The sequence below is a fragment of the Scyliorhinus torazame genome, chromosome 5 (genome assembly GCF_047496885.1).
Source record: "Scyliorhinus torazame isolate Kashiwa2021f chromosome 5, sScyTor2.1, whole genome shotgun sequence".
In the NCBI taxonomy this organism is placed as follows: Eukaryota; Metazoa; Chordata; class Chondrichthyes; order Carcharhiniformes; family Scyliorhinidae; genus Scyliorhinus; species Scyliorhinus torazame.
The window spans coordinates 150815708-150830673 of record NC_092711.1 but is presented as its reverse complement, the minus strand read 5'-3'; the positions used below and the strand labels follow the sequence as shown (position 1 = coordinate 150830673).

Genomic DNA, 14966 nt, shown 5'->3' with positions numbered 1-14966 from the left:
TTGACTTTTGTAAACTCCTTTTACAGATATTACAAGAGGAGGAATTGCAGACAGAAATCTCAATTGTCACGTCTCGGTCTTACAGAGTCACTCCTTGGGATCTGAGTATCATCGGCCTTTGAATCTAGAAGGAGAAATGTTTGCCGGATCTGTCGGCATCAAAAGATTTTAACCATCAGTGTGACTGGAAAAGCACCGAGACACACACACCCGAGTGAGTGTGTTCCAGGGGACTGACTGTGGAAAGAGTTCAAGTCTCTGTCCTCGAGGAGCTCCCGCCGGTGGCCACTGTCTACGCCGCTTTTGTGGGTTTCCGCGATTTTTGCTCCCCCCCCCGATTTTCGGCGGCCTTTGGGGCTGTCCCGGGCGTCCAGCCGGGCCGGTTTCAGAACCGGCGAGGAACCCCACGCGAGTGTCTGGCGGCCGGAGCTGAGGTGTCGGGCCCGGGACGCACGCATTTGGAGCAAAGGGGGCGGAGCCAAACTGAGGATGAGGCGGCAGGCCCGAAGCCAGGGCGCAATGTAGTGGAGATGTTCCACACCGGGTGGCTCCCGCCTAGAGTGTGTTTTTTTTAAGAAGTCGGAAGTCCGGCCCCGGGGGACGTTTTGAGGAATATTCAAAAAAACTTTTTTTGGAAGAAATTTTTTGTTTTTAGAGTGAAGAAAGAAAAACAAAAATAATAAGTCGTTAAAAGATGCAAAAAGGGCTCTCTGTCCGGTGTCCGGGCCTGGGCGGGAATGCCGCATCCTCGGGGTTGGCGGTGACTCACCCAGTGGCCTGCCCTCTCTCTCTGGGTGTGGGGATGTCGGAGCCCCCCCCCGGGTGTGGGGATGTCGGAGCCCCCCCCTCCGCTGTACCACGAGCGGCAGCGCCTGGAGCTCTGCGCCCTCCACGCCCTCAACAACCTCCTGCAGCAGCCGCTCTTCACCCAGCATCAGCTGGACGGGCTGAGCGGCCGGCTGGCTCCCGACTCTCTGGTGAATCCACATCGCAGTTTGTTAGGAACCGGGAACTATGATGTCAACGTCCTCATGGCCGCCTTGCTAACTCAAAGTCTGGCTGCGATTTGGTGGGATAAACGCAAGTCGCTCAGCAGCTCGGTGCTGAGCCGGGTCCATGGCTTCATCCTCAACATTCCCTCCAACATGACGCTGGGCTTTGTCTCGCTCCCCATCCAGCGCAAGCACTGGGTGGCAGTCAGGCAAATCAACGGGCCTACTACAACCTGGACTCCAAACTAAAGGCCCCGGTTCCAATCGGGAATGAGGAGGAACTGAGGAAGTTCCTGCAGGACCAGATCGCCCAGGATCCCTGTGAGCTGCTGCTGGTGGTGCCGAGGGAGGTGGAGGAGGACGGAAGCTGGCTGCTCGCTCCTTGAACGCGAGACACGGGAGATCGGGCAGCGGGAGCGGGGAGGGGGGAAAAGTCTCGCCGCCGATGGCGGGCTGACTCGGAGCTCCAGCTGTGACGGATGAAGCCAGCGCGCTGGGGAGGTGGAAAAAATAATTGGAAACTCTAAATGTATTTAAAAAAGAACTTGAAATGTTTAAAGAGACAATATCAGCAGGACTGTTATTGAATCATTGCCTCTATCATTTCCTATATTGCTCCATCGTCATAGTTTAAGTTCATTGACCAGACTGAAACAAACAGGAATGGGGTTTTAATACATAATATTATGCAATGTTGCTTGATGGTACAGTTAGAACTCAGCTCAATTCCTCGAGGTCACTCTCTCATTGGGAATATCACATAATTAAATAAAAGAATGACAATGTTAGGGGTGAAAATATTCACATGATGACCTGAGTATCAGTAAAAAAAAGCAGTTTATGATGTCAGAATTCTGGGAGGGAAGGTCTCAGACTCCACAGCCTGTGACAGCACCTTCTCTCACTTGAGCTAAAGCTCACATGGGTTAATATACAGATTCAAGGGGCGGAATTAGTTGTTTTCTCATTTACATACAATCAATCAACTATATTCACGTCACACTTTTTACATGCAATAAATCAATTTTCCTGGCATACCCAATTATCACATATATGGTTAAAGTGGGTGTTGTCTTACCCGCCCCTAACTTCATACAGAAGTCATTTAAAACTAACTAATGTGCCCTGTCTACAGCCTTAGACCTTGAGCTTATCAAGGATACATTGCAAGTCTTGTTCTGTGAAGCTGTTATCAGCGGCTGTTGGGACACTCTCTATACATACCCACGCTTGGGTCTCATGAGACAGCTTACAGGCTTGTTCAGCCATTTTGTGTCTTTTCTGATGTTAACAGCATTGTGTATACACTATCTATTTCTACAAATTGCCTCTTCTAAACAGGCATCTAAGCCAATGAGTACCTTTTGTTTCATCAGAACTATTCAAAAGTAATATGGGAGCACAGATGTAGTTACAGGGCCACCTATAATTTATATCATAGTCCAGTATCACACAATGCCCTCCAACACTTCCCCCCCCCCTTTTGGTCATGGAAGATGTTTATAGAACTCCAACCATATTCGGGTGTCCGACCAGCCAGGGTTGGAAACGGGTGCGGAGGCAGATGTTGTAGCCTTCGCCTCGTTGATCGCCCGAAGACGGATCCTGATGGGTTGAAGAGCAGCCTCTCCACCCTGTGCCCTGGCGTGGCGGGGGGACCAGTTGGAATTCTTGACTCTTGAGAAGATTAAGTTTGAACTGAGGGGAAGGATGGAGGGGTTCTACAATTCATGAGCATTATTCATTATGCACTTTCAAGAACTGGATAACATCGAACATTAGTTGGGGCGGGTGGGTGGGAGGGGAGGGGGAGGGGGGCTGTGTGTGTTAATGGCGACTATGGGTGATTCCTGATTCCTTTTTGTCATTTGTTTATGTGAACATGCGAGCTAATGTTTGGGGTTTGGTGGGAGGATGGGATCGTTGTTATTGATATGGGGATTGACATATTTGTTACTGATTATTGTTGGGTGTAAATTTGGGAGAAAATGTGAGAAAAGAGGAGAATAAAAAAAAAATGTTTTAAACTCACTCTCAACATTTTTTATCACCCAAATGTACTGGGGAGTTAAAATTGGATTGCTGCCAAACTCGTCTTATCTTTGTTTTGGAACAGACTGACCTAAACATGGGTTACTTACTTTCAAACCTATCTCTTAAATCCGAGCGGTTGGAATTTTATTTAAATCAGAGTTTCACATAAGATGAAGTTTAGTTTCCTATCCAAACTAATTGTAAACATTTTTTTAGAACTAAACACAATAAAAAAACTCTTATTAGCATCTCAAATGGAACAGTAAATTCATTTGTTACATTTTTAACTATAACTGTTGCTAACTCGCCAGGACAAGGGAGGGGAGAATATATGACTGTAATGTTTAGGGCAGCCTCCCCCTTGGTAATCGCAGGAGGAGCTGTACTTGTCCTTATCAACTTGCTCTGAAAGGCCTTGGTTTAAAGTTTGCAAAAATGCTTTTTCACAGACGGAGTTTTCCTTTGAGACACAAGCCTGTATTTCATTTCCAGCTGTCCAGCTGAATTGTTTCATTTTGTCGCTCAGTTTCCTGTGTCTTCAGGCAGGTAAAGTGACACCATTGCTATTCCTCAGCAAATTTGTGTTCCTTCAGGATTAGTCTTACCCTGTGGGTTTACTAAATGTCTCCTTTTCCTTCAATTCTCAGTATCTATTGGTTCTGGCCACAGGGAGATGAGGCTCAGTATCCTCGGCCCAAGGGCGATTGGTGATTGTGTTTTATCCACTAGGGCGGCCCCACCCTATCTGCCCAACTGTGTTGCTGCAAACTGCAGCCACCGGCTGGACTGGATTGTCTCATTCCTTTGTCTAATTATTCACTAAATATAGGCTGCTCAGAATTATTACCCCTTTTGTTCTCTAAACTTCTTCTGACCCATCCGCCAGCTTTCCTGTCCCCCAGCCGTAAGGTGTGGGTCCCAACCATCTTTCTGCATTAACTGAGATTGATGTTCCGCTGTGAACCCTGTGATGGAGCTCACAGCTCCTCAATCAGAACCCGGAACATTCTTTCTTTTTGTATTCGGCATTATTTATTTATTTATTTTCTGATGCGATGGAGAAAGAAATCTAACAAATAGACAAAGGGAAAGAAAATGCAGTGAACTATGCGGCTTCAACTAGACACTCGAGTGAGCATTGGCCCACTTGCATGGCTTCAACAACCTGTGCAGCTTCAACCAGATGCTCGAGTGAGCGTTGGCCCATCTCCGCGGCTTCGAATCCGTCAGTCACGTTAGCGTGGCTTCAACCAGAATGGTCCGCCTGCGTTCATTCCCTGGTGCGCGGTTTCAGATAGACACTTGAATGAACGTCAGTCACGCCTGTGCAGCTTCGTCAACGTTGGTCACAGCCAGACATAGTGTTAGAGCTAGGAGGGCCAGGCACGTCGAGGATCACCGAGGGTACTGGGCGCAGGGGTGGGGGAGGGGGGGGGGGGGGCACCACGCCACCACGCCACCAGGAGTGGGATAACGTACAGCACAATAAATACCTCTTTGCACAAACATTATGATGCCTCTGTCACTTTCTTCTGCAATGCGGGCAGACCCCTGGTCCCTTTGCCCATCTCTCCAGGCACCCCCCCCCCCCCACCACCACCTGATGTGGCACCCACCCACCCTCTGGCCGTGGACATGTCCCTGAGGCTCTGTCCCATCCCCTGGGTGTGCGGATGCTGCGTGTATGCTCTTGTCCCCCGCAGTGTCCAGGCATCAAGGTTTGATTGCAATGCTAGGCAATGACTCCCACATGCTACAAGGCCTGCCCACCCACAGGAATCCTCTTGGCATCTGTGAAGGGCTCACAATTGCCAATTCCCTATCAGCAACAGCCTTCAGCCACACAGCCAGAGGCATCAGCAGTCGGTGGGGGTTACGGGTGGCTGTTGGGGCAGATGGGCAGGGACAAGGGTTGCCCCCGGAACTGGAACACATGATCCAGGGGTTGGCATGGTGGTGCCCGAGTGGTTGCCACCCCCAAGGCCTCCCCCCACCCCACCCCATGGCAACCCACCCCTGCGGAAGGTCCCCCACCCCCCCCGAGTACTGGGGCAGCATGCCCAGTGCCCCCGGGCTCTTTGCCTGTGAGCAAAGATGGCTACTCACCTCCTCGGCTCACCTCAGGAGTTCTTCTGACTGGTTCAAGCTTTACAAAAGAAATACTAATCGCCGCCAGTGTGAGCACTTGCTGAAGAGATCGCTGAATGACGGAAGGCCATTGGATCTGGGGTAGCTCTCGTTAATTGTATGGAAATAGGGCTGAAGAGGTGATAATTGGTTTCTCACCTCGCTACGGCGAGATCCTGATTTCACCAAGGGCAACGGGCCGGTTGCATCGCAAACTGTTTGGCGCCTGGCGCGGATCTCGTTTTTGGCATTTCCCGCTATTCAGCGGCCTCGTTACTCTCAAAATTCAGTCCTGGATGTAATTGAAGCAGAAACAATAACAGCACAATCCAATTCCTGTAATCACTTGTGAACTTGTTGGTGTCTCAGCAGGTGCGATGAATCATGGGTTCCCTTCCCACACTGAGAGCAGGTGAACGGCCTCTCTCCAGTGTGAACTCGCTGGTGTGACTTCAGGCTGGATAACTGAGTGAATGCCTTCCTACATTGAGAGCAGGTGAAAGGTTTCTCCCCAGTGTGAACTCGCTGGTGTATCCGCAGGTGGGATGAATCTCTGAATCCCTTCCCACACTGGGAGCAGGTTAACGGTTTCTCCCTGGTGTGCACTCGCTGATGTGTCCGCAAGGTAGATGAATCACTGAATCCCTTCTCACACACCATGCATATGAATGGCCTCCCTCCAGTGTGGACTCGCTGGTGTCTCCGCAGGCTGGATAACTCAGTGAATCCCTTCCCACACTGGGAGCAGGGGAATGGCCTCTCCCTGGTGTGAACTCGCTGATGTGACTTCAGATTAGATAACTGAGTGAATCTCTTTCCACATTGAGAGCAGGTGAACGGCCTCTCCCCAGAGTGAACTCACTGGTGTTTCTTCAGGCTGGAGAACTGAGCGAATCCCTTCTCACACTGAGAGCAGGTGAACGGCCTCTCCCCAGTGTGGCTGCGTCGATGAATCTCCAGCTGAGATGGGATTGTGTATCCATTCCCACAATCCCCACATTTCCATGGTTTCTCCATGTTTTGGGTCTCCTCGTGTCTCCCCAGGTCAGACAGACAATTAGTTGAAGCCTTGACCACACACAAACTGGTGAAGGGCTGGTTTAGCTCAGTGGCTAGACAGCTGGTTTGTGATGCAGAACAAGGCCAGCAGCGCGGGTTCAATTCCCGTACCAGCTTACCCGATCAGGCGCCGGAATGTGGCGACGAGGGGCTTTTCACAGTAACTTCATACTTGTGACAATAAAAGATTATTATTAACACGTGTATGGTCTCTCCCCGCTGTGAATGGTGTGATGTATTTTTCAGGCAGTGTAACAGGTTAAAGCTCTTTCCACAGTGAGTCCCCTGGAACACTCTCACTCGGGTGTGTCTGTCTCGGTGCTTTTCCAGTCACATTGATGTTTAAAATCTTTTGAAGCCAACAGATCGGGCAAACATTTCTCCTTCTAGATTCAAAGGCCGATGATACTCAGATCCCAAGGTATCGAGTGACTCTGTAAGACCGAGACGTGACAATTGAGATCTCTGTCTGTAATTCCTCCTCTTGTAATATCTGTAAAAGGAGTTTACAAAAGTCAACACTCAGTACAGGATAGAAATTCAGAACAGAGAATTCTAGTTTCTATGGAACATTCCTTCCTCTCATTCCCCAATACCTCATCTCCAATACCTATTCCCCAGACCTAGTCTCCAGGGAGTGGACTCGGAGGGATGGAGTTTCGGAGCTGTGAGTACAAAAAAGGCCTCAAGGGAACTCAATACAGTTCCAAAAACAAGTAGCAGGATGGTCTGGACTGGGCAAATACACCGGTTATAAAGTTTACAGGAGGGACAGAGAATTCGGCAGAGGGGGTGGAGTAGCCTTACTGATTAGAAATACTATCACCTCAATGGTGAGGATTGGATTTGTTAATTGTCACATGTACCGGGATACAGTGAAAAGTATTGTTCTGCGTACAGTTCAGACAGATCATTCCATACATGAGAACAATACATTGGGCAAACATCAATACACAAGGCGCCTTCTCCTCCTCCAAAATAGCCCCGTAAACCACCAATACTACCCCTTCCCCAGTCCCCCTGTCGCCCCGGCTCTACTGGGAAGCTCTATCTCCTTTCTGGCAAAGTCTCGAACCTGCATATATCTAAATATTTCCCCTTGCTCCAGCCCATACTTCGCTCCCAGCTCCTTCAATCCCGCAAAACGACCCCCAAGAAATACGTCTTTTAGTGTCCTAATTCCTTTTCAATCCCATCTCCGAAAATTTCCAATCCCACTTCCCTGGCTCAAATGGGGCAGCACGGTAGCATTGTGGATAGCACAATTGCTTCACAGCTCCAGGGTCCCAGGTTCGATTCCGGCTTGGGTCACTGTCTGTGCGGAGTCTGCACATCCTCCCCGTGTGTGCGTGGGTTTCCTCCGGGTGCTCCGGTTTCCTCCCACAGTCCAAAGATGTGCAGGTTAGGTGGATTGGCCATGATAAATTGCCCTTAGTGTCCAAAATTGCCCTTAGGGTTGGGTGGGGTTACTGGGTTATGGGGATAGGGTGGAGGTGTGGACCTTGGGTAGGGTGCTCTTTCCAAGAGCCGGTGCAGACTCAATGGGCCGAATGGCCTCCTTCTGCACTGTAAATTCTATGATAATCTATGGTTATCCTCTCCTTAAGGAGAAAGTCGGCATAGCTTTATTACAGGAAACTCATCTGGATGATGAGCACTTTAAATTGAGGCGGGATTGGGTGGGGCAGGTTTTTTCATCTTTTCATCAAGTAGCAGGGATGTGGCAATCCTTATTAATAAAAATATCCATTTTAAGGTTGAAACCTGCACCAAGGACAAAGGAGGTCGATATGTGATCATTAGAGGTTTGGTGCATGGAGATGTTGTTTCAATAATGGATGTTTATGGCTCCCCGAATTGCTCCCGGAGTTCATTACTAAGGCCTTTGTGGATTTTGCAGTTAGCTTCAACTAACTCTTTTGTGGTTGGTGATTTCAACTGTCCCTTAAATCCGCTGGTAGATAAGCTCCTGGTTACCAGGACCCCCCAACCCCCTTCCACCCCCACCCCCCCTCCACCCCCACCCCGCAAGCCAGGGCATTGGCCTTTACTTGTGAGGAGGTGGGTTATGTGGATGTTTGGAGAACTTTGCACCCGAGGGGAGGAGATTTTACCTTCTTTCCAGCTCCACATCAATGTCATACTAGATTCAACAACATTTTAATATCAAGGACGATCCTACACCTGGTGTCCTCTTGCACCGTCGTGACCATCGGTTGTGGACCATCCCACTGTTTCTCTGGAATTCTACTCGAGGGTTCACCCCCAGGTCGAGAATGTGGAGGTTTGTTGCCTCTCTGATAAGAGATACTTAATTTACTAAGCATTGTAAAAACGAGTTTGAGTTTTTCCTTTGGATTAACACGACCCCTGGTATTCCCCCTCCATTTTATGGGAGACATGTAAAGTTTATGCTCGTATGCTGAAGAACCAGCAATGTCTGGGGGTTTGTTTCACGAAGGCCGAGCAGAATTATAAGGAGATTTTGAATAAGCTATTGCTGCAGGAGGTTAATGCGGCAAGAGTGGCTTTGGACTCCCTATTGATTCAGCAGGTCGAGAAAGGTTTGCGAGGCAGACATTGTACGAGGTTTGGAATAAACCACGCAAATACTTGACCTGTTTGACAAAGAAAAAGGCCGACATTGGAACAATTCCCTCTGTGCGACTTGGGGGAGGGAAAAGGGTTGTGAGGACAGAGGAGATAAACAGGGATTTGGGGAATTCTGTGCAGGATTATAAAGTCTGTGAAGTCTGGTGAAGTGTTGCTGGATATGGAGCATTTATTATCTTCCCTGAAGCTTCCGTGGATATCAAGTGGATTCAATTATTCTATTAAAGGTAAAGTCGCCAAGGTCCCAGATTACCATAGGCTGCTTTCCCCTTTGAGGGGGAGAGCTGACCTGGTGGTGATTTAACCTGAGGATCAACACATGTCGGGTGAGGGACAAAGTTGAGAAGGTGGGATCTTCATGAATAACTTCAGCTGGGAATTGAAGCCTCGCTCTGCATCAACGAACCAGCTGTCCAGCCAACTGAGCTAAATCTTGTTGTCTGTTATATTACAGGCTGGTCGGGGCAGGGCTCCATGGATGGTTTATAGTTGTCATATTTGAGCGTGAGAGAGAGTATCGACAAATAAATGTGTCAAGCTGAGGGAGCAAAGGATGTCAATGTCTTTAAGAGAGAGAGAGAGACCTGGGCCAACTTTTCCAGAGTCTCTACCCTCCCGGGATTCACTTCCTTTCCCTTCAGTTGCTGCAAGTGACCAATTGAAAGCGAGAATGAGAAAAGAAATGGAAAGGGGAGAAAATAAAGTGTTTTACTCGCAGATGTTGGATACAGGAGGGCGTTTCAGTCTGTGTGAAGCCCAATCTCCTTTCACACAAAGCCCGCGCTGATTGGAGGACCAGCGTCCTTCCGGTCCTAACTCTATCCATTAGCCAACACCTCACAGGAAGGTCAGGGGCTGGGATTTCCTCCACACATGCGCAGTACCTGATCACCCGCCCGTGCGGCGGATAGAGCGGGTTCCCCAGCGCAGGGGATTGTGGGAGCTACGGCCGACACTGTCCAAACTCCTGGGGTGAAAAGTGGAGGAGGCTTGGGCGGTTGTGTGCGAGCTTGGTGTCCGCCCCCGGGCCGATTCGAAAGGCAGGCCGCCTCTGGGAGCTTCCTGGATGGGGTGAAACAGCAACTCGGCGCCCATTGCTCCTGGTCCCCGAGGGAAGGGGAGAAGACCGGTTTCGGAGTACTGCGACCAGTTGTGTTTCAAGTCAGCGGTTGAGCTGCGGAGACGCTGCTTCGGACTGCGAGGTTTGCTGTCGGCGGTTTTGAGTTCGCCCAATGGAGGACGAAGGAATGGAGGAAGGATGGCAGCTGGATAGGCTGCTGGAAGCGGCGGGTCGGAACCGGGGTGTAGATTGTCCGATGGGCGGCCTGCGGCCTGCAGCCCGGGGTGGGTTGCTGCCGTTCCTGGGGTCTCCGGGGGTTCGGCCCCCCTGGACGCCCTGTGAGCGGTTGGGACTGACTCTGGGACTTTCTTCCCCGTTGTCGACTGTTGCCAACATTGGAGCGACTCTGGCCGCTGCCATTGGAGGACTTTGAGGACATGTTGTTCCTTGTGAAATTTCGGCAGGAGCGCCGGGGTCATGATGTGGAACGTGCAAAATTAATGGACTCTTTTTACAGACTTTTTTTATGTGTGCTGAGGGATTTGTTTTCATGTTTTCTTTGCTTTTGTTTTATTTAGCAGCCTATGACATTTAACTCATTTCGGTTTCTCCGAAATGGTATTTAGTATTAGTGGTGGAACGCTAGTTGGTGCGAAACTGCTCTCCCTCCGACTGGTCCCGTGCCTTTGGGCGGGGTCCAGGAGGGGGGAACCCTCTCTCCTCCGCCGCGCCTGGGTCTGGCTCTCCGGAGGTCTGTGCTCTTAGCGAGGAGGGGCCTTTCCTCCGGGGTGTCGGCTGCAGGTGAACGGTGGTGGGTGAGCAGGGATTAGTGTTCGGTGATTGATTCTATCCTGCTAAATCTTTTCTGGGGTGAATTGAGGCCTGGTGATTGGGTTTTTGATATGATACTGTTAAAATGAATCGAGGCCCTGTGGGTCATATTTGTTTCCGAAGCGGCCGTATTGTATCGGGGCCTTGTGCCTCGCGACTGCTTGCTTGTGTTTAGAGGTCGTCACCTTGAAATGTACTTGTGTTTTGTGGATTTTATTTTTGTTTTTTGTTTCATCTCTTTTGGAGTGGTCGTATGGTACCGAGGCCTTGTGCCTCGCGACTGCTTGTTTTATGTGTTTAGAGGCCGTTACCTCGAAATGTACTCGTGTCTTGTGGTTTTTTGTTCCTTTTTTCTTTGGAATGGTCGTTGGGTTTCGAGGCCTTGTGCCTCACGACTGTTCGTGTTGTGACTGTTCGATTGTTACTTGAACTATGCGTAGGGCCTGTGCCTTGCGGCTGGTTGTGATAAGTGACTGGCTAATTGGTATCTGGAAACGTATTTCGGCCCTGTGCCTTGCAGCTGTTTGTGTTCAATGACTGTTACAATGTTACTGTGAAATGTAATTGGGCCTTGTGCCTTGCAGCTGTTTCGTGTTCAGTGACTGTTTAATCGTCAATTTGAAGTGTAATGAGGCCTGGAGCCTTGTAAATTGGTTTCTGTAATAATTGTGACGACAATAAAAGAGTTACTCGCAGATGTTGGATACAGGAGGACGTTTCAGTCTGTGTGAAGTTCAATCTCCATTCACACAAAGCCCGCGCTGAATGCCTGGAGGACCAGAGTCCTTCCGGTCATCCAACCCTTCCCATTGGTCAACGCCTCAGCAGGAAAGACAGCGGAGAGTTTTCCCTCGCACATGCGCAATCTAGCCTCTCCCTCGGACATGCGCATTCCTGGGCCGGGGGGAGGGGAAATCAACGTGAGGCTTCTCGGTCTGGCCGGAGCTGTCAGCCGATTGCCTGGAAACCTTGTCTCGAGCAAGGGGGAACAATGAGTGGGGCGGAGGAAGTATGTTGACCAATGGGAAGAGTTGGTGAACCGGAAGGTCTCTTTTCCACCATCCAATCAGCTCCCCCCGTTGTTCGAACGTGGAAGCTGGACAATGAGGAAATCTGGGGCCTCACACAGACTGAAAACTTATTCCTGTCTCCAACATCTGTGAGTAAAACACTTTATTTTCTCCCCCTTTCCATTTCTTTTCTCATTCTGACCTTCAATTGGTCACTTGCAGCAACTGGAGGGAAAGGAAGTGAATCCAGGGAGGGTGCAGACTCTGCAAAGCTAGGCCCAGGTCTCTCTCTTCAAGACATTGACATCCTTTGCTCCCTCAGCTTCTCACATTTATTTGTCTGGCTAAAAGGATGGTCTCTTTCCCAATGTTCACAATTAAAGGGGTGGTTTGTCCATGCGATGGCTGATATTGAAGGGGACAGTAAATTAATACCAGACAGAGACATTTCTCGTGCTGTTATATGGTACACATTAGATATATTATTTATGGTTCTGTAATAAAGTACAATCCAGTCATCTCTTCCCTTGGAGGGTTATTAGTCTCTGGATTTCTCTTCCACAGGGACCAGTGGGGTGTGGGGGTCATTGAATATATTCATGGATGAGTTGGACAGATTTTTAATAAATTGTTATGTTTTAAATCATTTTTAAACACTGAATACAACAGAATAACAAAAAAAAATCGTGGCAAATGGGCACCGAACGGAACAAGGAGATATTGCCAACATAAATCCAAGCAACACATTGCAGAATTCATTTGGAACAGGATATTTGAGGGACCAGAGCCTCGAGATGAAATGCCAGATCAATTGAAGAACCAGTTAACAGGTTAAAGTAGTGAGTGGGGAAAGAGGGTAAGATTATATAACAATTCAGTTTGTAAACCCCAAAATATCACAAACGGACTAACAGCGTAATCAAATTAAAATGAATAACACAACATAGATGACATAGAACTCCTGTAGTGCAGAAGGCTATTCGCCCGTTCACATCTGCACTGAGCCTCAGAAAGAGCATTTCACTGAGGCCCACTCCCCATCCAATCCTCGTAACCCGGTGCATTGATCATGGTCAACCCACCTACCCTACACATCTTGGACACAAAGGGGCAAATTAGCGTGACCAATCCACTTTCACTGCACATTTTGGACAGTGGGAGGAAACTGGAGCACCCGGAGGAAAGACACAAGGAGAATATACAAACTCCACACAGAAAGCCACCCAAGGATGGAATTGAACCTGGGTCCCTGGCACTGAGGTAGTAGTACTAACCACTGTGCACTAAGTTAAATTGAATTCACTCATGGAAAGCCCAGGAGGAGCAAGTCAGTCAAATTGGAGCCTATTTATTTGAGATAGGAGTCCCACACTTTACCCAATGCATCAGACTCAGAATGAATTACAGACATTAAAAATTGAATGGAGATGCATTCCATAATCAGCCTATGCCAGTTTTGGATAGAGGGAGAACTGACTGGTCTGCTTCTGTATTGAGCCAGATGAATGTTGGCTCCATCCTAACCCAATCCCTTATGAACATAAGACGAGAGGCCAATTGATGAAGCCTGATTTTCGGGACACCATCTCCTCCCTTCGCTCCTGGTGATTGGAGCTTAACAAACTTGAGGCAAGGTTTATTTTTGTTCCAGATAGGGTCACAGATGTTTACAGCTTGGAAACAGGCCCTTCAACCCAGCTTGTCCATGCCGCCCAGTTTCTATCACAAAGTTAGTCCCACTTGCCAGCATTTGGCCCATATCCCTCTGTACCCACCCTGCCCATGTAACTGTCTAACTGCTTGTTAAAGGACAAAATTGTACCCGCCTCTACCACTGCCTCTGGCAGCCGTTCCAGATGCTCACCACCCTCTACCAGCCTCCCCGAACAGGTGCTGGAATGTGGTGACTAGGGGCTTTTCGCAGTAACTTCATTTGAAGCCTACTTGTGACGAGCGTTTTTCAATTTATTTTCATTTCATTCATTTCTATGTAAAGAAATTTCTCCTCTGGTCTCTTTTGTATCTCTCTTCTCTCACCTTAAACCTGTGCCCTCTAGTTCTAGACTCCTCTACCTTGGAAAAGATGTTGACTATATGCCTTTTCTATGTTCCTCACTTTGTAGACTTCTAGAAGGTCACACCTAAGCCTCCTTCGCTCCAGGGAGAAAAGTCCCAGCCTATCCATGTGCGGTCTTACCAATGTCTTGTCCAACTTCAATAAGACATCCCAACTCCTGTATTCAATATTCTAACCAATAAAACTGAGCATACTGACTGCCTTCTTTACCATCCTGTCCACCTGCGACTCCACCTACAAGGAGCTATGAACCTGTACTCCTAGATCTCTTTGTTCTGTAACTCTCCCCAACATCCTACCATTAACTGAGTGGGTCCTGCCCTGATTTGATTAATTTCCCAAACGACTCTGGTCAACAGCAGTATAGGCAGCATCTGCAGAGGGTACAACAGTCTGGGCAACACATTCATTTTAATGAAGGCAATCCTCCCTCACCATGAAATCGTAAGAGCCAATCACCGGGCAAGGTCCCACCTAATAGTCATCATCAGCTGTGGAAAGTTGACCTCATATAGCTGCCTAAAAGAGGGGCCATTGACATCCCCAGGTTTGTAAATGGCTTGGAGGGGGGGGTGGGGCATCTGAAGGGGAAGTTAGCAAGAGGAGGGGGCTTACCCCTCAACCCCTCCCCACCGGCATGGGCTCGAACTCAGTAAAATTGATCTCGATACAAGAGAAGCCACTAAATCTATCCACTGCTCGAATAATGTCCAGGACTGAAAGACTGGGGTTCAACACAAACAGCAGCCTGTCATCTGCACACACAGTGATCTTGTGCTGCCTCACCCCACCCTCCAGGCCCGACATCAGAGGATCCGATCTGATATCCTCCGGAAAGGGCTCAGTGGGCAACGCAAACAGCAAGGGGGACAGAGGGCAGCCCTGTCTAGTCCCTCTCTGAAGCTCAAGGTTTGATGCTCTTAAACCATTGGTGAGCACCGCCGCTGCTGGTCTGTGATGTAACAATTGAATCCACTCAATATAATCCTCACCCAACCCAAAGCCTCACAGCGGATACACCAGATAATTCCACTCAACTCAAGCAAAAGCTTTCTCTGCATCGAAGGAGATCACCAGCCCATCCAGTGCATATTTCTGAAAAGCCTGAATCACATTCAGCAACCTTCCAACATTGTTACTGGAAAATCTTCTCCGTATAAACC

General features: G+C 48.9%; 1 pseudogene; it reads left to right on the top strand.

The window, feature by feature from the left end:
* Positions 1-809: 809 nt before the first annotated feature.
* On the top strand, positions 810-2778 carry LOC140422095 (josephin-2 pseudogene; annotated as a pseudogene).
* The last annotated feature ends 12188 nt before the right edge of the window (positions 2779-14966 follow it).